The sequence below is a fragment of the Chiloscyllium plagiosum genome, unplaced genomic scaffold, assembly GCF_037043375.1.
Source record: "Chiloscyllium plagiosum isolate Xiang-an unplaced genomic scaffold, Cpla_swu_hap1 HiC_scaffold_26, whole genome shotgun sequence".
NCBI lineage: Eukaryota > Metazoa > Chordata > Chondrichthyes > Orectolobiformes > Hemiscylliidae > Chiloscyllium > Chiloscyllium plagiosum.
In genome coordinates, this window is record NW_028270164.1 from 53023009 (window position 1) to 53044309 (window position 21301).

Below are 21301 nucleotides of genomic sequence, written 5' to 3' on the forward strand. Positions count from 1 at the left end.
CTACTCTGCACATCCTGCATTTAGCTTCCAACCTAACTCCTTATATTCACTTTTCAGGTCCACATCCCTTTTCCTAGCTACACCATTGGTACCGATGTGCATCACAACTTCTGCTGCTCACCCTCCCCAGAGTCCTGTACACTTGATCCAAGCCATCCCTGACGCTGGCACCCGGGAGGCACATACCATCTGGGAGTCTCATTCGCGACCACAGAGTCGCCTGTCTGTTCCTGTAACCATTGAATCTCCTTTCACGATCACTCTCCTATTCCCCCCCAATCCCGTGGTAGGTCCCTCTCACATCAGTATCCAAAGCTTTATCTTATTATCGTGGGGAATGGCCATAGTGGATTCTTGCACTGTCTGCCTAATTCCTTTCCCTCTCCTGACAGTCACCCAGCTATCTTTATCCTGTAACTTAGGTGTGACTACCTCCCTACAACTCCTCTCTATCATCCCTTTCTTCCTCTCGAATGATCCAAAGTTCATCCAGCTCCAGCTCCAGATCCAGTTCCCTAACGCAGTCTGTGAGGAGCTGGAGTTGGGTGCACTTTTCACAGCTGAAGTCAACAGAGACACGAGTGGTGACCCTTACCTCCCATATCCTGCAAGAGGAGCATGTGACTGTCCTAGCTTCCATACCCTCTGCTCTAAATCGCCAAAAGACTTTTAAAAAAACCTTACCAACCTCCCACACAGAGTCCTTTTCTTGGTTAGAGGAGGAGGATGGGTAGGGGACACTACATGTGAAGTGTTTTGGGTTTAGCCATTGCCTGAATATATTAGTTCACTTACCCAGCAGTCCCCGTGTTCACTCCCCCTCCTGTTCAGCCTTCATTCTGCTGATTCACGAGGTAAGTATTTTACATTCAACCTTACCTTGCCAGCTGCCCCTTGGCTCACACTCTCTCGACTCCCGCTGCTGAGAAGTTGAGGGATATACAAACCATGTCCCCCTTTTGCTGCAGTCAGTTGCTATGGTCTGAGTGTGGGTTTAATTCCTACAGACAGAGGTCACCATGAAGGATTCTCCTTCTCACTCCTTCCCCTCCATGAGGTGTGGTGACCCTCAGGTCAAACTTCCATCAGTCATCTTTCCCTCTAATGAGAGAGCCCTGTGCTCCTCTGGGATGGTGGTCACTTTATCTTTATCTCTGATATTTAAATTTTCAGCAGCACAGCCAGCACATTCACAACTTAAAGGTGAAAGTATGTGAGATAACGATGTGTCATGTACAGAACCTTGCTGAAGTTGAGAAGAGAACTGCCCTCTTAAAGACAATCGGAGCATGATGAGACCATATCCCATTCTTCCTTCTCGCTTTTCCAGTAGCTTGGCCTGCTCTGTGCATCTTCTCCTCATTTTCCACTCCTGCTCAATTCCAAAGGGAAGACCTGCAAGGACAATGCCCTGATTGGGAAGTCAGCTCATTAAACAAGAGCCTAACCATCAGTAAAACTAAATACTGCAGCATCAGCCAAACCACCTCCTGAAGACTATTGAATGTTTAGACGGGTATCACTCAAAAAGCAAATGTACCAGCAGCAAGAATACCTCATTCAGCAAAATTGTGCTGTTGGACATCTTTTATGTTGTTTGACATTATGTTCAGTTATGTAAGACTAAGAGAAAGCATAGGCTGGATCTCTGCTCCTGAAAATGGCAGCATTAGTGTCTTACAGCATTGCACACTAACTGATCTGCCCACTCTACCAGCTGCCGATATTCAAGTGGCAATTGTGCAAATCTCTTTATCCATCTGGCATCTGCTGCACATCTCATCAGATGTTGGTACTGTATGCATATTAGAAATGCTGGTTGTTATGCCCAGACCCCTGGCAAATTTCCCCAAATTATCAGAATTAGAATTAGTCTTCATTGTCACATGTACTCAAGAACAGGAGTACAGTGAGAAGTGTACATAGCCGCCATTCTCGGTACCACCTTAGGTACAAAGATACCAAGGTACAAAATCTTAGGTACAATGTAGAAAAACAAAGAAGTAAGTTAGAAGTTCAGCATAATACTCTTTCTTTAGCCATGGGCCTGCAGACACTCCTGCTGGGCTTTCCCCAGGAGGGCTTCCACTCCCGTGCTGGACTTGATCTCCTCTGCACTGCCATCTCGCTGCCAACTGCCAGAGTCCCACTCATCAGCCACCTCACCAGCGAATACCATCCAGGTTCACCAGCCTCCTCTCCACCGAATGCCATCCGGGATCACCACCGCTGTCCCCATCCGGACTCACCACCGCTTCACTGCCGAATGCCACCTGGGGATCACCAGCTACCTCACCACCGACTGCTCTGGACCTCAACAATGCTGCAATGCTCCTGAGTGCTAGAGATCTGATTGGCTTACCAGCCACCTCATTACTGAGAGCTGAAGTCTCACTCCATCACCTCCCGGGCAAGTAAGCTTTAAAAAAAGCGAAGAAAGAATAAAAAAATGATAAAAGAGGAAGAAAAAAAGAAAAAATAGCATTTTTTCCAATTCCAGACAGGACACTAAAACTGTTAATTATTCACCATCCCCTTGTTTTATCTCAACAAATTTAATTTATTAACAATTCCTTCCATTATGGATACCATTCTCTCAGCTCCAAATGAACTTAGTCTAAAAGCAGCCAATTTAACCATACTCTCTTAATTTAGCAGTTTATTAGTGAGTTAATTAAAACGTGAGACGAATTAGTAATGCAACACACATACACACAGATTAAACTTAGAGGCAAGTGCAAATTTTATGAAAAACGATAAATGGGTCAATCAGAATAATTCACAAACAGCAATAGGTGAACATTATGGCCAATGCAGTGGAAGTTACCCATAGCACTGACATTGTTAGCAAACAGTCGGTTTCGTGATCCTTAATTTTACAGGTTGTGATTCTGTTGTCCTGTTTCTTTAACTTTGGTTGAATTCTAGGTGTCAGGTTTAAGAGGGAGTCCTTTAGTTGCCCTATTTTCTTTTGTTTGGCTGTCAGCTAGCTGAGCTCTTACACTCAGGAGAGAGAGAGACTGTCTTTACCCTCAAGGCAGGGGTAACTACAGAACAGCTCTTCATCTGTAACCTTTACAGCCTGCTAGCACTCAAATTCAGGCTGGTATGGACTAGATTGTTCACTCCAACTTCCACAATTGAGTCCAATCTGTTTTGAAATGCATCCTTCCCCCTTTGGAAGGGCAGTGGTTTGAAGACATAACATTCCAAGGCTTGGCCTCCCTCTCTCTCTATTCAGACAGCCACTTAATTTACATATGTAGCCAAGTTTGGCTGTATCAATCCTCATATGAAAAACATGTAATGGAATTAGAAGTTGAAAACCTTCATTTTGCTTCTGGGGTTGTGACACAGGTAACCATACAGTTTTAAAAGCCAACCTTAGATCCCAGTGCAATGAGATCCTTGAAATTTTGCAGTGATTATGCACCCCCAGCATAACAAGGCTAACTTTCAGTAACCATAAATAGTTACCACAATAAATAGTTTCTTTGCCACATAGAAGGGAGTCAAGAGAGACAGTGGAATGCAAGACGAGGAAAGTTTTTAAATTCATTAATTTCAATTGTTAGAATTCAAATTGCAACGAGGTGTATTGGTCTGAAAGCTCTACACAATAACAGCCAACTTTTCAAAGCTTCTGTTGACAGTTTCTATTGTATGTGAAGCACCATTTTGAGCAGCATAACCCCAGTGTGAAGTATTCATGTCAGTAGTGATGGGAGAGAAATGTCAAGGATATTGTGGAACTACATCACCAAGAAGCAGTTTGTGTGTTACAGGTTGCTGTACAGGTGTTTTAAAATGCAAGGTGACACCATCAGCATTGATTCAATTCCTGTCCCAGCTGAGATCACTATGAAGGCCCCACCTTCTCAACTTCACCATTCGTCTGAGGTGTGATGACTGTCAGGTTAAAGGCTCCACCAATCATCTCTCCCCAGTGATAGTGTAGCCAATGGTCCTCTGGGATGAAGGCAACTTTCATTTTCAGCGTTACTGGCTCCAGTGTAGGTTTCCATTGCTGTGTGTGCAGACACCACCATAATCAGGGACAGGAGAAGGATTTGACCCATTAAGCCTGCTCCTCCATTTCATGAGATGACATAGAGTCCAAAACTTTACCTATTACTGCAGTCTTACTGAAATTCGACACCAGGTTATAGTCCGACAGAACCATAGAGTCATAGAGATGTACAGCATGGAAACAGACCCTTCGGTCCAATCTGTCAATGCCGACCAGATATCCCAACCCAATCTAGTCCCACCTGCCAGCACCCAGACCATATTCCTCCAAACCCTTCCTATTCATATACCCACCTATCCAAATGCCTCTTAAATGTTGCATTTGTACCAGCCTCCACCACATCCTCTGGCAGCTCATTCCATACACGTACCACCCTCTGCGTGAAAAAGTTGCCCCTTCAGTCTCTTTTATATCTTTCCCCTCTCACCCTAAACCTATGCCCTCTAGTTCTGGACTCCCCAACCCCAGGGAAAAGACTTTGTCTATTTATCCTATACATGCCCTCATAATTTTGTAAACCTCTATAAGTTCACCCCTCAGGCTCCGACGCTCCAGGGAAAACAACCCCAGCCTATTCAGCCTCTCCCTGCAGCTCAGATCCTCCAACCCTGGCAACATCCTTGTAAATCTTTTCTGAACCCTTTCAAGTTTCACAACATCTTTCCGATAGGAAGGAGACCAGAATTGCGCGCAATATTCCAACAGTGGTCTAACCAATGTTTTGTACAGCTGCAACATGACCTTCCAACTCCTGTACTCAATACTCTGACCAATAAAGGAAAGCATACCAAACGCCTTCTTCACTATCCTATCTAGTTGTGACTCGACTTTCAAGGAGCTATGAACCTGCACTCCAAGGTCTCTTTGTTCAGCAACACTCCCTAGGACCGTACCATTAAGTGTATAAGTCTTGCAAAGATTTGCTTTCCCAAAATGCAGCACCTCTCATTTATCTGAATTAAACTCCATCTGCCACTTCTCAGCTCATTGGCCTTTCTGGTCCAGATCCTGTTGTAACCTGAGATAACCCTCTTCGCTGTCCACTACACCTCCAATTTTGGTGTCATCTTCAAACTTACTAAGTCTGCTGCTCCAGCCACAAACTCCTCAGGAACATCAAAACCCTCAAGTCCAGCATGCACCACTATAGGACAGTCATCCACCATCTGAGCTGTGAACTCCAAGGAAAAGAAGACCTTCACTCGCATGGGTGCTATTTACAAATAGAATCTCACATTTGTCAATATTTTGGCACATTAAACTATCATTTGTCTGATCAACAGATATTTCAGATGCAGCTGCAAGAATGAAGCTATCGTGGCTACCGTTCCTCTGTGATGACAGGACCCTACCTGAAACAGTAGGACTCTTTCCTTAACTAAAGCAAATCTGCCTAACCTGAGTGCCGTTACAGGAGTTATGATGACAAAGACTTTTGACCTAAATACCCACAATGAGAAACATTGTAGTGTATTATTGTCCAGCAGATATCTCATGCAACCACATATTTTTCATTTCTTGGAAACTATAAACTGAAATGAAAGTTAGACACATATATAGTGAAATACAAGAGAGTTTTGCAATTTGAAAATCAAGTGTTACATATTGTTGAGCATGATATTGTAATGCACATGAATTTATTAAAGTAAGGAAAGGTTCCACGTCATCTATGATCATCATGACCACATCTTAGAGGTCTGCACTAGGTGCCCTGGAAGTATCTACATGTTTAAATTAAGGAAATTATACCTGACAACAGCCTTCTGATTGGTTGAGATGCAACATGTTCACAGCGCCAGGGACCGGAGTTTGATTACAGCCTCGAGTCTGTGTGGAGTTTTCATATTCTCCCCAAGTCAGCGTGGGTTACCTCCGCATTTGGATGGGTATATGAACAGGAAGGGTTTGGAGGGATATGGGTCGGGTGCTGGCAGGTGGGACTAGATTGGGTTGGGATATCTGGTCGGCATGGATGAGTTGGACCAAAGGGTCTGTTTCCATGCTGTACATCTCTATGACTCTATGCGCAGGTTAGGTGAATTGGCCATACTAGATTGCCTGTAGTGTTCAGAGCTGTATTTTTGATCTGCTTTTTAAATTATGAGACAGGGACATTACCAGGAGTTATTGAAGCTTTTTACTTTACAGTGTTATTGTGATCCCAGAGCATTTGTGAGGTACAGAAATGATGCACCAACTGCATTAGTTTGAATTGCTGCATTCAGTTCTCGTGTCTTTGGAATTTCTCATTAAATATTAGAATCAGCAGCAATTGAAACTTATCCTTTTTTTGAAGCTAAATGTTTCCATAACTGAGCCCACCTCATAACATCCAACTGGTTGTGACGAGCTCAGCAAAAAGGGCATTTTCTTCTGTTCTCTTGCGTGTTATTAAATGGACCAGAGATGGGAATTTAAATATCAGGGTCTTGTATGATTCCAGGTTCAGATTCAAATTAGGCAAATCAGTTTAAATTATACCCTGAAAAATTCCAAACTCCAATCAAGTTTGAGTTTACTTTATTGACAATCTTAAAAGCCAATGACACAATCCAATGCTGTTGGGGGTATGAGACAAGGGAACAGGTGGTAGGAGAACTACCAAGCCACCAGCATCTGCAGACTGCCCAGAGAATAGCTCTCATAATGGTACTTTATCGATTAGTGACCTGTGAAACAGAAATCCCTGAGAAAATCTGATTTTCTATCCATCTCAAACCACTACCCCAATCCCATGTGCTTAATTTTACACATTAATCTCTTATGTGGAACTTGTTCTGAAAGTCAAAATAAAACACATCCACTGGCTCCCCCTAATCATCTCCTACTAGTTACATCCTTGAAGAATTCCAGTAGTTTGCCATGCATGGCTTCCCTTCTATAAATCCATGCTGACTGTGTCTGGTTCTAAAATTGTTTTCTAAGTGCTCTGCTATAAAATCCTGTTAATAGACTCTCGCATCTTTCTGCTCTCAACATCAAACTCACTGATCTATAATTCCGTTTTCTCTCGACCTCCCTTTTTAAACAGTGGGGTTACATTAGCTAAAGTCCCTATGTTTGCAATCATTTCTGGTATATTGTTAATACCCTCCTTTGTGAAGACAGAAACAAACTATGATTGTAGTTCGTCAGCCACCTCTTTTTCCCCATTCTAAATTACCCTCTTTCTGGTTGTAAGGGACTGACATTAGTTTTCACCAACCTTTTTCTTTTCAAATACGGATATAATTCACATTTACAGTCAGTTCTTACATTCTCTGCAAGCTTACTCTCATCCTCTCTCCTTCTTACTCAATCCCTTGGTCCTCCTTTGCGTGTGAACCATTCCCAATCCTCAGGTTTATTGTTTTTCCGTTCCAATTTGTATCTCTTTTTCATATCTCTAAGTTTCCTTGTAAACCATGATTTTATGACTGCTCTCTTTGCACTCTTGCACCAGACCGGATTAAACATTTTTTGTTTATCACCCATTCACTCCTGAGTGTTTGCCACTGCCTATTCACTGTCATTCCTTTCAGGAACATTTCCCAAACCATCATAGCCAACTCATACCCAGTATACCATCGTAGCTTCCCTTATGAAGATTCAGGAAATGAGTTTCAGAACTAATTATCTCCAGTATACAGGAGGTTGGGGGTAGTGAGGCCAGGGACAGGTTTACAAGGTCGTGAGAGGGCTCCAGCAATCAGTATGTTGGTTTGAAATGTGTGTACTTCAGTGCCAGGAGCATCCAGAATAAAGTGGGTGAACTTACAGTATGGGATGGTACCTGGGATTTTGATGTTGTGGCCTTTTCAGAGACATGGCTAGAGGAGGGACAAGAATGGTTGTTGCAGATTCTGGGATTTAGATGTTTCAGTAAGAACCAAGGTGATGGTAAAAGAGGGGGGCACTGTGGCATTGTTGTTCGAGGGTAGTATTACAGCAGCTGAGAGAACGTTTGAGGACTCATCCACTGAGGAAGTTTGGGCTGAGGTTAGAAACAGGAAAGTAGAGGTCACCTGTTGAGAGTTTTTACAGGCCTCCAAATTGTTCCAGGGATGTAGAGGAAAGGATAGCAAAGATGAATCTCGATAGGAATGAGATTAACAGGGTAGTTCTTATGGGGGACTTCAACTTCGCCAATATTGACTGGGAATACTATAGTTCAAGTAGTTCAATGTGTGCAGGAGGGCTTTTTCACACAGTATGTAGACAGACCAACAAGGGGAGATGCCATACTGGATATGTTACTGGGGAATGAACCCGGCCAGGTGTTAGACTTGAAAGTAGGTGAACACTTTGGCGATAGTGGCCATAATTCGGTTATGTTTACAAAGGCAATGGGCAGGGATAGGAATATACTACAGGGAAAGAGGTATAACTTGGGAAAAGGCAATTATGATGTGATTAGGCAAGATTTAGGATGGGGAAGGAAACTGCAGGGGGTGGACACTCTTGAAATGTGGAGCTTCGGAGTATACTTAAGAGGGAAATCAGGAGGGCAAAAAGGGGACATGAGATAGCTTGGGCAAATAGGGTTAAGGAGAATCCAAAGGTTTTTTACAAATAAATTAAGGAGAAAAGGATAATTAGGGAAAGAATAGGGGCCCTCAAAGACCAGCAAGGCAGCCTTTGTGTACAGCTGCAGGAGATGGCGGAGATACGAAAGAAGTTTTTTCTATCAGTGTTTTCTGTGGAAAAGGACATGGAAGATATAGAATTTAGGGAAATATTACAGAGGAGGAAGTGCTGGATGTCTTGAAATGCATAAAAGTGGAGAAATCCCCATGACCTGATCAGGTGTACCCGAGAACTCTGTGGGAAGCTAGAGAAGTGATTGCTGGGCCTCTTGCTGAGATATTTGTAAGATTGATAGTCACAGGTCAGCTGCTGGAAGACTGGAGGTTGGCTAATGTGGTGCCATTATTTAAGAAAAGTGGTAAGGCCAAGCCAGGGAACTATAGACCCCTGAGCCTAATATCAGTGCTGTGCAACTTGTTGCAGGGAATCCTGAGGGACAGGATGTACATGTGTTTGGAAATGCAAGGACTGATTAGAGATAGCCAACATGGCTTTGTGTATGGGAAATCATATTTCACAAACTTGATTGAGTTTTTTGAAGAAGTAACAAAGAGGATTGATGAGGGCAGAGCGGTAGATGTGATCTATCTGGACTTCAGTAAGGCATTCGACAAGGTACCCCATGGTAGACTGCTCAGCAATGTTAGAGCTCATGGAATACAGGGAGAAATAGCCACTTGGATACACAACTGGCTCAAAGGTAGAAGACAGAGGGTGGTAGTGGAGGGTTGTTTTCCAAACTGGAGGCCTGTGACCAGTGGTGTGCCACAAGGATCGGTACTGGGTCCACTACTTTTCATCATTTATATAAATGATTTGGATCGGAGCATTGGAGGTAGAGTTAGAAAGTTTACAGATGACACCAAAATTGGAGGTGTAGTGTACACCGAAGAAGGTTACCTCAGATTACGAAATCTTGATCAGATGGAACAATGGGCTGAGGAATGGCAGATGGAGTTTAATTTTGATAAATGTAAGGTGCTGCATTTTGGGAAAGCAAATCTTAGCAGGACTTATACACTTAATGGTAAGGTCCCAGGGTGTGTTGCTGAACAAAGAGACCTTGGAGTGCAGGTTCATAGCTCCTTCAAAGTACAGTCATGCAGTTAGGATCGTGACGAAGACATTTACTATGCTTTCCTTTTTTTTGTAAATATATTTATTAGCAAATTTGTTTTAACTTTACAAACATATAAAATTATTGAAAAATACAATCAATAACAATATCAGTATAATAAAAAGAAAAAATCACAAATTACAATACAACTACTGTCTGCCTACCCTCTAATACAAAACAACCCCTAACACTGTGCAAAGCAACACCAAAATAAAGAAAGAAAAGCAAAAAAAACTCCAAAAAACCCACAAAATACAGAACAGCTATGCTCAACACAAAGCTCCCAAACAAAGGAACGGGAGCATTGTATTAATTCAGGAGACCCCCTCCAGGGCCCAGGGCTTGACAAATCTAACCATCCTGGTTAAACAAACGTCCTAGTTAAGATAACTGACAAATCTGTTCCCAAATAACTCAAGAAGGGCTGCCATATCTTATAAAAATGGTCTGTTGTGTGATACACCATGTTTGTGAAAAGGTCCAAGGGGATGTGCTCCATAATTTATTTCTGCCATCCCAGCAAGCCCGGCGGGTTCTCAGGCACCCAGTTCATCAGAATACTCTTCTGTGCACAGTATGCAAGAATATTAAACAGTTTCTTCCCATGCCCGTCTAAAGATGGTAAATTTGGTCGACCTAAGAGGAGAGATATTGGGTCTTCTTTGACTTCAGTCCTCAATACCCTCCCGATCTCTCCCGCCACCTCACTCCAATAAACACGGGGCCTGTGGCACATCCAGAAGCAATGGGTAAGAGTACCTACACTTATTTTACATTTGGGGCACACTGAAGATGCCCCTTTTTTAAACTTCGCCAGGCGGTCTGGTGCCAGATGAGCAGAACTTTTAACTGCGTAGCGCATGTCCTGTTACAGATTGAGATCTTTCGAGTACTCTCCCATATATTCTTCCATGTTTCAGAAGAGATCTCCACTCCTAGCTCTTGCTCCCAGATTTCACATAACTGGTTAATATCCTGCCAGGTCCTGCCACCCAGCAGGCGATAGAGGGCACAAACCGAAAGGGTGCTTGTGGAACATAGCAATGACCTCTCTGTATCGGGCTTATAGGGCTTAGTGAGAAGCTTAGTCTTCTTCTGGATGAAATCCCTAACCTGAAAAAAACGGAAAACATCTCTGCTGGGTAACCCGTATTTGCAGCTCAGTTGCTCAAAAGACATCAAAACCTCCCCCTCAAACAAGTCTCCCAAACTAGAAACTCCTCTCACTGCCCATAGTTTGAACCCTGAGTCCATCATCTGTGGTCGGAACCCTGGCTTAAGTGGCAAAGTCTTGGATAAACAATTCTCATTCTGACGCATCACCCTCCAAGCCTTGACTGTACTAATGACAATGCAGTTCTGGCAGTGATCCATAACTGTCCTCATCTTATCCATGAACAACAGGTTAATAAGAGGGCACTTTGCCTGGGAGGCCTCAATATCCAACCATATTGAGTTTGGATCGTTACCTACCAATCACAGACAAAGGACAGCGGGGAACTCAATTGATACCTCCTGATGTCTGGGAGATCAACTCCTCCCCCTCCTTGAGGCAACTGCAATTTAGTAAGTTTGATGAGGGGCCGCCCACGATGCCAGACAAAGGAACCAAACCATCCCATAAGCTTCCACAGCGTTGACCTGGGAAACATTATAGGGAGCATACGCATGGGATAAAGCAAACGAGGAAGAACATTCATCTTAATGAGAGATATTCGGCCCAGCATTAAAAAGGCATCTGGATGGGAATATGAATAGAAAGGGTTTGGAGGGATATGAGCAGGGTGCTGGTAGGTGGGACTAGATTAGGTTGGGACATCTGGTCGGCATGGATGAGTTGGATTGAAGGGTCTGTTTCCGTGCTGTGCATCTCTATGACTCTATAACAGCTACTGCGGGTCTTTGATAAGTATATACTTATCAGGCAGGAAGGTAATTGTCGACAGAGGGAGCCAAAGCTTACGAAAGAAGTTGAAGCTCTTGCAAAGAGAAAGAAGAAGGCTTATGTGAGGATGAGGCGTGAAAGCTCACTTAGGGAGCTTGAGAATTATAGGTTAGCCTCAAAGATCTAAAGAGAGAGCTAAGAAGATCCAGGAGGGGACATGAGAAGTTGTTGGCTGATAGGATGAAGCAAAACCCTAAGGCCTTCTATAGGTTTATCAGGAATAAAAGAATGATTCGAGTAAGATTGGGGCCAATCAAAGATAGTACTGGAAAGTTGTGTGTGGAATCTGACAACATAGGGGAAGTGCTTAATGAATACTTTTCATCATATTTGGAAAGGGAAATGTTCGTGAGAATACGGAGATACAGACTACAAGATTAGATGGGATTGAGGTTGACAACAAAGAAGTTTTAGTAATTTTGGAAGATCTGAAAATAGATAAGCCCCCTGGGCCAGATGGGATTCATCCTCGAATTCTCTGGGAAGCCAGGGAGGAGATTGCAGAGCTTTTGGCTTCGATCTTTTTGTCATCATTGTTGACAGGTGTAGTGCCAGAAGACTGGAGGATAGCAAATATTGTTCCTTTGTTTAAGAAGGGGAGTAGAGACAACCCTGGTAATCATAGGCCAGTGAACCTTACTTTGGAAAGGTGTTGGAAATGGATGTAAAAGATATGATTTCCAATCATCTGGAAATAATAATTTGATTAGGGATAGTCAACACGGTTTCGTGAAGGGTAGGTCATGCCTCACGAACCTTATTGAGTTCTTGAGGATCTGTTTTGGTGCCATTGCTGTTTGTTTTTTATAAATGATCTGGATGTGGGCGTGGAAGGATGTGTAATAAAATTTGTAGATGACACTAAGGTAGGCAGAGTTGTGGATAGTGTCGAAAGATGTTGTGGGTTACAGAGGGACATAGATAACATGCAAAGCTGGGCTGAGAAGTGGCAAATGGAGTTTAATGTGGAAAAGTGTGAAGTATTCACTTTGGAAGAACTAACAGGAATGGTAAAAGTCTTGGCAGTGTAGATGAACAGAGAGATCTCGGTGTCCTGGTGCATAAATTCCTGAAAGTTGCCACCCAAGTTGATAGGGTTGTTCAGAAGGCATTTAGTGTGTTGGCGTTTATTGATAGGGGAATGAGTTTAGAGGCACGAGGTCATGCTTCAGCTGAACAAGATACTGGTAAGGTCGCACAGTTCTAGTCACAGCATTATAGGAAGGATGTGGAAGCATAGAACATAGAAAAATACAGTGCAGTACAGGCCCTTTGTCCCTCGATGTTGCGCTGATCCAAGCCCATCTAACCTACACTAGCCCACTATCCTCCATATGCCTATCCAATGCCCGTTTAAATGCCCATAAAGAGGGAGCGTCCACCACTGCTACTGGCAGGGCATTCTATGAACTTACGACTCGCTGAGTAAAGAATCTACCCCTAACATCTGTCCTATACCTACCACCCCTTAATTTAAAGCTATGCCCCCTCGTAATAGCTGACTCCATACGTGGAAAAAGTTTCTCATGGTCAATCCTATCTAAATCCCTAATCATTTTGTACACCTTTATCAAGTCACCCCTAAACCTTCTTTTCTCCAATGAAAACAGACCCAAGTGCCTCAGCCTTTCCTCATACGATCTTCCTACCATACCAGGCAACATCCTGGTAAACCTCCTCTGCACCCGTTCCAGTGCCTCCACATCCTTCCTATAGTATGGCGACCAAAACTGCACACAATACTCCAGATGCGGCCACACCAGAGTCTTATACAACTGCAGCATGACCTCAGGGCTCCGGAACTCAATTCCTCTACCAATAAAAGCCAGTACGCCATATGCCTTCTTCACCACACTATTTACCTGGGTGGCAACTTTCAGAGATCTGTGTACATGGACATCAAGATCCCTCACCCACACTACCAAGTACCCGACCATTAGCCCAGTACCCCGTCTTTTTGTTACTCTTACCAAAGTGAATCACCTCACACTTACCTACATTGAACTCCATTTGCCACCTTTCTGCCCAGCTCTGCAACTTATCTATATCCCGCTGTAACCTGACACATCCTTCCTCACTCTCAACAACTCCACCGACTTTCGTATCTTCCGCAAACTTGCTCACCCAAACTTCTAGTCCCTCTTCCAGGTCATTTATAAAAATGACAAACAGCAATGGTCCCAAAAAGATCCTTGTGGAACACGGCTAGTAACTGCACTCCAAGATAAACCTTTACCATCAACTACTACCCTCTGTCTTCTTCCAGCCAGCCAATTCCTAATCCAAACCTCCAACTCACCCTCAATGCCATACCTCCATATTTTTTGCAGTAGCCTACCATGGGGAACCTTATCAAACGCCTTACTAAAATCCATACACACCACATCTACCGCTTTACCCTCATCTACCTCCTTAGTCACCTTCTCAAAGAATTCAGTAAGGTTTGTGAGGCACGACCTGCCCTTCACAAAACCATACTGACTATCCGAGTTCACATTATTCCTATCCAGATGTTCATAAATCCTATCCCTTACAATTCTCTCTAAAACTTTGGACACAACCAAAGTGAGACTCACCGGCCTATAGATACTAGGGCTATCCCTACTCCCCTTCTTGAACAAGGGAACCACATTTGCTATCCTCCAGTCTACTGGCACTATTCCTGTAGACAATGAGGACATAAAAATCAAAGCTAATGGCTCTGCAATCTCCTCCCTTGCTTCCCAGAGAATCCTAGGATAAATGCCATCAGGCCCAGGGGACTTATCTATTTTCACCCTTTCCAGAATTTCCAACACTTCTTCCCTACATACCTCAAAGCCGTCCATTCTAATTAATTGTGACTCAATATTCACATCGGCAACAATGTCCTGTTCCTGAGTGAATACTGACGAAAAGTATTCATTCAGTGTCTCCCCAATCTCTTCAGCCTCCACATGCAACTTCCCACTACTATCCTTGACTGAAGCTTTGAAAGGGTTCAGAAGAGAATTACTAATGTTGCCTGGTATGGAAGGAAGATCTTATGAGGAAAGGCTGAGGGAACTGAGGCTGTTTTCGTTGAAGACAAGAAGGTTGGGACATGACTTAATCAAAATGTATAAGATAATCAGAGGATTAGATGGGGCGGACAGTGAGAGCCTTTTTCCTCGGATGGTGAAGGCTAAAGTGAGTGGACCTAGCTTTATATTGAGGGGTGATAGAATTAGGACAGATATTAGGGGTAGTTTCTTTACTTAGAGAGTAGTAGGGGCATGGAACAGCTGCCTATAACAGTGGAAGACTCGCCGACACTAAAGGCATTTAAATGGGCATTGGACATACATATGGGTAATAATGGAACGGTGCAGGTTAGATGGGCATTAGATTATTTTCACAGGTCGGTGCAACATCAAGGGCTGAAAGGCCTGCACTGCGCTGTAATGTTCTATGTTCACTCTCCATCCTCATGAAAGATTTTATCATATTATGGTTACATATCCTCAAGGAGTCTCTCTCAACGATATGACCAATTGTACCTTTATCAGTGATTAACATCCAGTCTAAGCTGGCCTGTTTTCCAGTTGGTTCCTTAACGTATTGGTCCAGAAAACCATCCCATACACACTGCAGGAATTCTTCCTCTACGGTATTGATTTGCATCCATAATTACAGATTTTCCTTTCCGGAATGTTTTTCTGATTTCTTGTTTAATGCCATGCCTACTATTCCCACTACAATTTGGGCCTCTCAGTACTACTAATATTTTTTTGCCCCGAGGTATTTCTCAATTTTGTCCATACAGATTAAGTTAGTATCTTTCAATATTGTGTTTATATCCTCTTTCACCAGTAATCCAACCCCACTGCCTTTTCCTTTATGTCAGTCCTTCCTAAATACTGAATACTCCTGGATGTTCAGGTCCCATCCCTGGTTACCCTGCCTCCCATCATCCCAACTATATCATGGCCTTTTACATCTATTTGTGTGATTTATTCATCCACTTTATTTCAAATGCTCTGTGCATTCAGGCACAAAACCTTAAGGTTTGTCTTTTTAACTTTCTGCATCGTTCCCACTTCCTTTTACTGTGGTCTTCTTTGATTCTGGCTTTCGATTCTTCTGCCTATCACTTCTTGTATTCCTCTTTCTATCTTTTGTTCTTGTCTTTGATTTCCCTTCCTCTGACACTTGCATAGGTTCCCATGCCCCTGCCAATTTAGTTTGATCCCTCCGAAACCCAACTAATCGAGCAAGTACTTCCTTGGAAGGCCTTCGTCATGGTCCCGCCCAGGAGTAACCAGTCCAGTTTCTTCCAGTTTCCCTCAGAAATCACAACGTCCCAGGAATCTGAAACCCTCCCCCTCACACCATCTTTTTAGCCACTAATTCATTCAGTACACCCTGCTATTATTACTCTGACTAGCACAAGGGACTGGTTGTAATCCTGAAATCACCACCTTTCAAATCCTTATGTTTCAGCTTATTTCCTCATTCCCTTTATTTTGCTTTTAGGACCTCATTCCTTTTTTGTCACCTATGTATTTGATATCAATGTGCACCACGAAGACTGGATGTTCACCCTCCCCCTTCAGGATGTCCTGTCTGCTCTGAAACATTCTTAACCTCGCACCATGGGTGGTAATACCATTGTTGACTCTCATTTGTGGCAGTAGAAACACCTATCTATTCCCAATTACCGTTGAATCTCCTATGGTACTGCATTTCCGCACTTATTGCTCATCTCCCACACAGCAGAGCCAACCATGTGCCACAACTTTGGCTGTTACTGCTTTCCTCTGAGAGGTTATTCCCCTCAACAGTATCCAAAGCGGTTCATCTGTTTTGCATAATGACCACAGGGGAGTTTTGCACTGTCTGCCTCGTTCTCTTACTCTGCCTGGTGGTCACCCATTCCTTTTCTGCCTGTGGAGTCTTCATCTGTGATGTGGCCATTATTCTCTCAGCTCAGCAGATGCTCCTCATCTCAGTCCTAAACAGTTTACCCTACATCCTTAGTCTATGACTCCTGGTTCTGGACTTTCCCATCATCAGCAACATCCTTTTTGCATTTACCCTGTCTAGTCACATTCAAATTTTGCACATTTCCGTGAGATTGCCCCTCATTCTTCCGAATTCTAGCAAATATAATTCTTAATGATTTAATATCTCCTTATATATCAGTCCCACCAATGCAGGAATTAGTCTGGTAAATTGCTGCACTCTGAGATATTTGTATCATCGATAGTCACAGGTGAGGTGCTGGAAGACTGGAGGTTGGCAAACATGGTATCACTGTTTAAGAAGGGCAGTAAAGACAAGCCAGGGAACTATAGGCCGGTGAGCCTGACCTCGGTGGTGGGCATATTGTTGGAGGGAATCCTGAGGGACAGGATGTACATGTATTTGGAAAGACTGATTCGGGATAGTCAACATGGCTTTGTGCGTGAGAAATCATGTCTCACAAATTTGGTTGAGTTTTTGATGAAGTAACAAAGAAGATTGATGAGGGCAGAGCAGTAGATGTGATCTATATGGACTTCAGTAAGGCGTTCGACAAGGTTCCCCATGGGAGACTGATTAGCAAGGTTAGATCTCATGGAATACAGGGAGAACTAGCCATTTGGATACAGAACTGGCTCAAAGGTAGAAGACAGAGGGTGGTGGTGGAGGTTGTTTTTCAGACTGGAGGCCTGTGACCAGTGGAGTGCCACAAGGATCGGTGCTGGGCCTTCTACCTTTTGTCATTTACATAAATTATTTGGATGCGAGCATAAGAGGTACAGTTAGTAAGTTTGCAGATGACACCAAAGTTGGAGGTGGGTAACCTCAGATTACAACAGGATCTTGACCAGATGGGCCAATGGGCTGAGAAGTGGCAGATGGAGTTTAATTCAGATAAATGCGAGGTGCTACATTTTGGGAAAGCAAATCTTAGCAGGACTTATACACTTAATGGTAAGGTCCTAGGGAGTGTTGCTGAACAAAGAGACCTTGGAGTGCAGGTTCATAGATCTTTGAAAGTGGAGTCGCAGGTAGATAGGATAGTAAGAAGGCGTTTTGTATGCTTTCCTTTATTGGTCAGAGTATTGAGTACAGGTGTTGGGAGGTCATGTTGCGGCTGTACGGGACATTGGTTAGGCCACTGTTGGAATATTGCGTGCAATTCTGGTCTCCTTCCTATCAGAAAGATGTTGTGAAACTGGAAAGGATTCAGAAAAGATTTACAAGGATGTTGCCAGGGTTGGAGGACCTGAGCTACAGGGAGAGGCTGAACAGGCTGGGGCTGTTTTCCCTGGAGCGTCGGAGGCTGAGGGGTGACATTATAGAGGTTTACAAAATTATGAAGGGTATGGATAGGATAAATAGGCAAAGTCTTTTCCCTGGGGTTGGGGAGTCCAGAACTAAAGGGCATAGGGTGAGAGGGGAAAGATATAAAAGAGACCTAAGGGCTGGTACGTGTATGGAATGAGCTGCCAGAGGATGTGGTGGAGGCTGGTACAATTGCAACATTTTAGAGGCATTTTGATGGGTATAGGAATAGGAAAGGTTTGGAGGGATATGGACCGGATGCTGGCAGGTGGGACTAGATTGGGTTGGGATATCTGATCGGCATGGACGAGTTGGACCGAAGGGTCTGTTTCCGTGCTGTACATCTCTATGACTCTAACTTTTCTTGCACTGTTCTGATCTTCATTAGTTTGATGTTTGCCATATTATGCTGAAAGATACTACTAATCCTCCCAGGGACCTATGATAAAACACTAGATCAAGGCATTTGTCTGCTCCTGTCTCAGGTTTTAATACAACTGCTGAACAAAAGACAGATTTGTCCCAATCCTATCCTTCAATAGATTTTGATTTACTGACACATTATTTTAATTCATTTTCTGTAACTTGCTCAAGGTTCAGCAACCATGGATGAATAACTTTCCCAGCTGTGATACATCTTCCTTCGTCAATCAGCACCTGTCGGTGTTGTCTTGCATTTGAATTTGTGTATGTGGGTTTTTTCACTGAGCTGGAAGGTTCATTTTCAGACGTTACATCACCCTACTAGGTAACATCTTCAATGAGCCTCCGGACAAAGCACTGCTGTTGATTCCTGCTTTCTATTTATATGTTTGTGTTTCTTTGTGTTAGTGATGTCATTTCCTATGGTTATGTCAATTCCTATTCTTTTTCTCAGGGGGTGGTAAATGTATTTGTTGATAGAGTTCCGGTTGGAATGCCATGCTTCTAGGAATTCTCGTGCGTGTCTCTGTTTGACTTGTCTTAGAATGAATGTGTTGTCCCAGTCGAAGTGGTGTCTTTCCTTATCTATATGTAAGGATACTAGTGAGAGAGGGTCATGTCGTTTTGTGGCTAGTTGGTGTTCATGTATCCTGGTGGCTAGTTTTCTGCCTGTTTGTCCAATGTAGTGTTTGTTACAGTTCTTGCACGATATTTTGTAAATGACATTAGTTTTGCTTGTTGTCTGTATAGGGTCTTTCAAGTTCATTAGCTGATGTTTTAGTGTGTTGGTGAGTTTGTGGGCTACCATGATGCCAAGGGGTCTGAGTAGTCTGGCAGTCATTTCCGAGATGTCTTTGATGTAGTGGAGAGTGGCTAGGGTTTCTGGATGCGGTTTGTCTGCTTGTTTGGGTTTATTGCTGAGAAATCGGTGGACTGTGTTCATTGGGTACCCGTTCTTTTTGAATACACTGTATTGATGATTTTCCTCTGCTCTGCGTAGTTCTTCTGTGCTGCAGTGTGTGGTGGCTTGTGGAAATAATGTTCGGATGCAGCTTTGTTTGTGGATGTTGGGATGACTGCTTCTGTCATTCAATATTTGGTCCGCATGTGTTGTTAGACCGGAACTCTATCAACAAACACATTGACTTGGATCCCATTTACCACCCCCTGAGAAAAAGAACAGGAAATAACATCACCATTGGACATGGCATCACCACAGGAAATAACATCACTAACCCAAAGAAACCCAAACATATAAATAGAAAGCAGGAATCATCAGCAGTGCTTCGTCCAGAGGCTCACTGATGATGTTACCTCATGTGGTGACAAAACGTCTGAAAATGAACCTTCCAGCTCAGCGAGCAAACCTGCATCCAGAACCTCAACCTGAACTACAAATCTTCTCAAAACTTGCTGCATTTGAATTTCTTTAGCAGGTTAGTCTCTTCACTCACTTCATACTAATCAATGTTAATTATTGCATTGATGCAATCTGAATTGCCAAGTGTCATTTCTGGCAACTTAAATTATTTGTACCTGCTGGTCCAGGAGAATTAAAGAGTTGAACAACATTTCAGAACAAATGGTTTATTAATTTCAAGAATCAAAAATTTAAGAGGAACTTAGAGTTAAACAAAATAAAAATTCTCTTCAACTATCAAAAATACATCATCGTCAAGAATCAAAATCAAGAAATGTAAACAAAACAAATCGATTAACAGAACCACTGAACTTTAGTGGAATGGAGAGACCAGATTGCTTTCAGATTAATACTGCTTTGGTCCCTGCAATTTACATTATAATTGTGGCATTGGTGTGAAATGCAAATTCAGTGCATTGATGGTGTAGTTGTAGTTTGAATTCACTCATGAAATGCTGCATGGACTAGAAATTCATTTAAAGTATTTGATTTTTTTAGAAAATTTTGCTCCCCTTTCCTGTTTTAGTACAGACACATTCCAAGAACTGTACTCTCCATTTACACTGAGCAAGACATTGAAGTTCAGTCAGATATTTCTTTCTCCTTTAGTAACTCGAGAACACCGTGATAAACTTGAGGAAATTGCTTGAAAGTTTAACAGAAACTTTTGAATGTCAATCCAACCAGGCAGTTGCAAGAAGGTTCACAATAGCACCTTGTAAAAGACGAATTGACAACACAATCTGCTCAGAGAGGATAGCTCCTGTAATCCTTGGCTCTGGATTGATAGATTGTTTTATAATTAATCAATGCATGTTCAGATTGGGTAACAGTAGTGATAAATCAGAAACAGTAGCTTTACAGTATTCTGCACAGTCTGGTTGATTTCTAAGGTTTCTACTTAATCACAATGCAACTCATCTTAGAAAAGGGTGTTGAAGAGGTGCTGGTGCCATTACCTCCATGCTTGGTACTTGAACACTATAGAGATGTCTGATGCTAATTGAGAGAGAAGTATCATGGAGCTATTTTGCTCCTGTTTTGTTTTGTTCTCATATGCAGACAAAGGAAGTGCTGACTGGCTGGCTGAACAGCCAAGTATTATGTTATGACTTCAGTCACAGGTCTAATAATTTAATGAATTGTGGCATACTGCAATTAGAAAATGCAGGAATTCACCCTTCTAATTCACTCTAAACGTCACTGTCAAGTTTGTGAATATTCAGAACTTGGTATTTAACTTGAATAACAAGCCACAATACAGATACCACAAGTTCATTACAGATTATGAAGTCACCTGAAATGCGTTATTCATAATTATTTATCTCTTTTCACAGATAGAGGCACAGTGATACTGGGCAGTTGAGGGACTCCTATGTATTCAGCAATTCTTCCAGAATGACGACCCCCATTCTGATCACAATCCTCCAGTGTGACAGGGGTCTTTGTGGCTGAAGTTGAACAGCTGGAATTCCAATAGCTGGAAGCAGGTTCCGTACCATGTTGGCA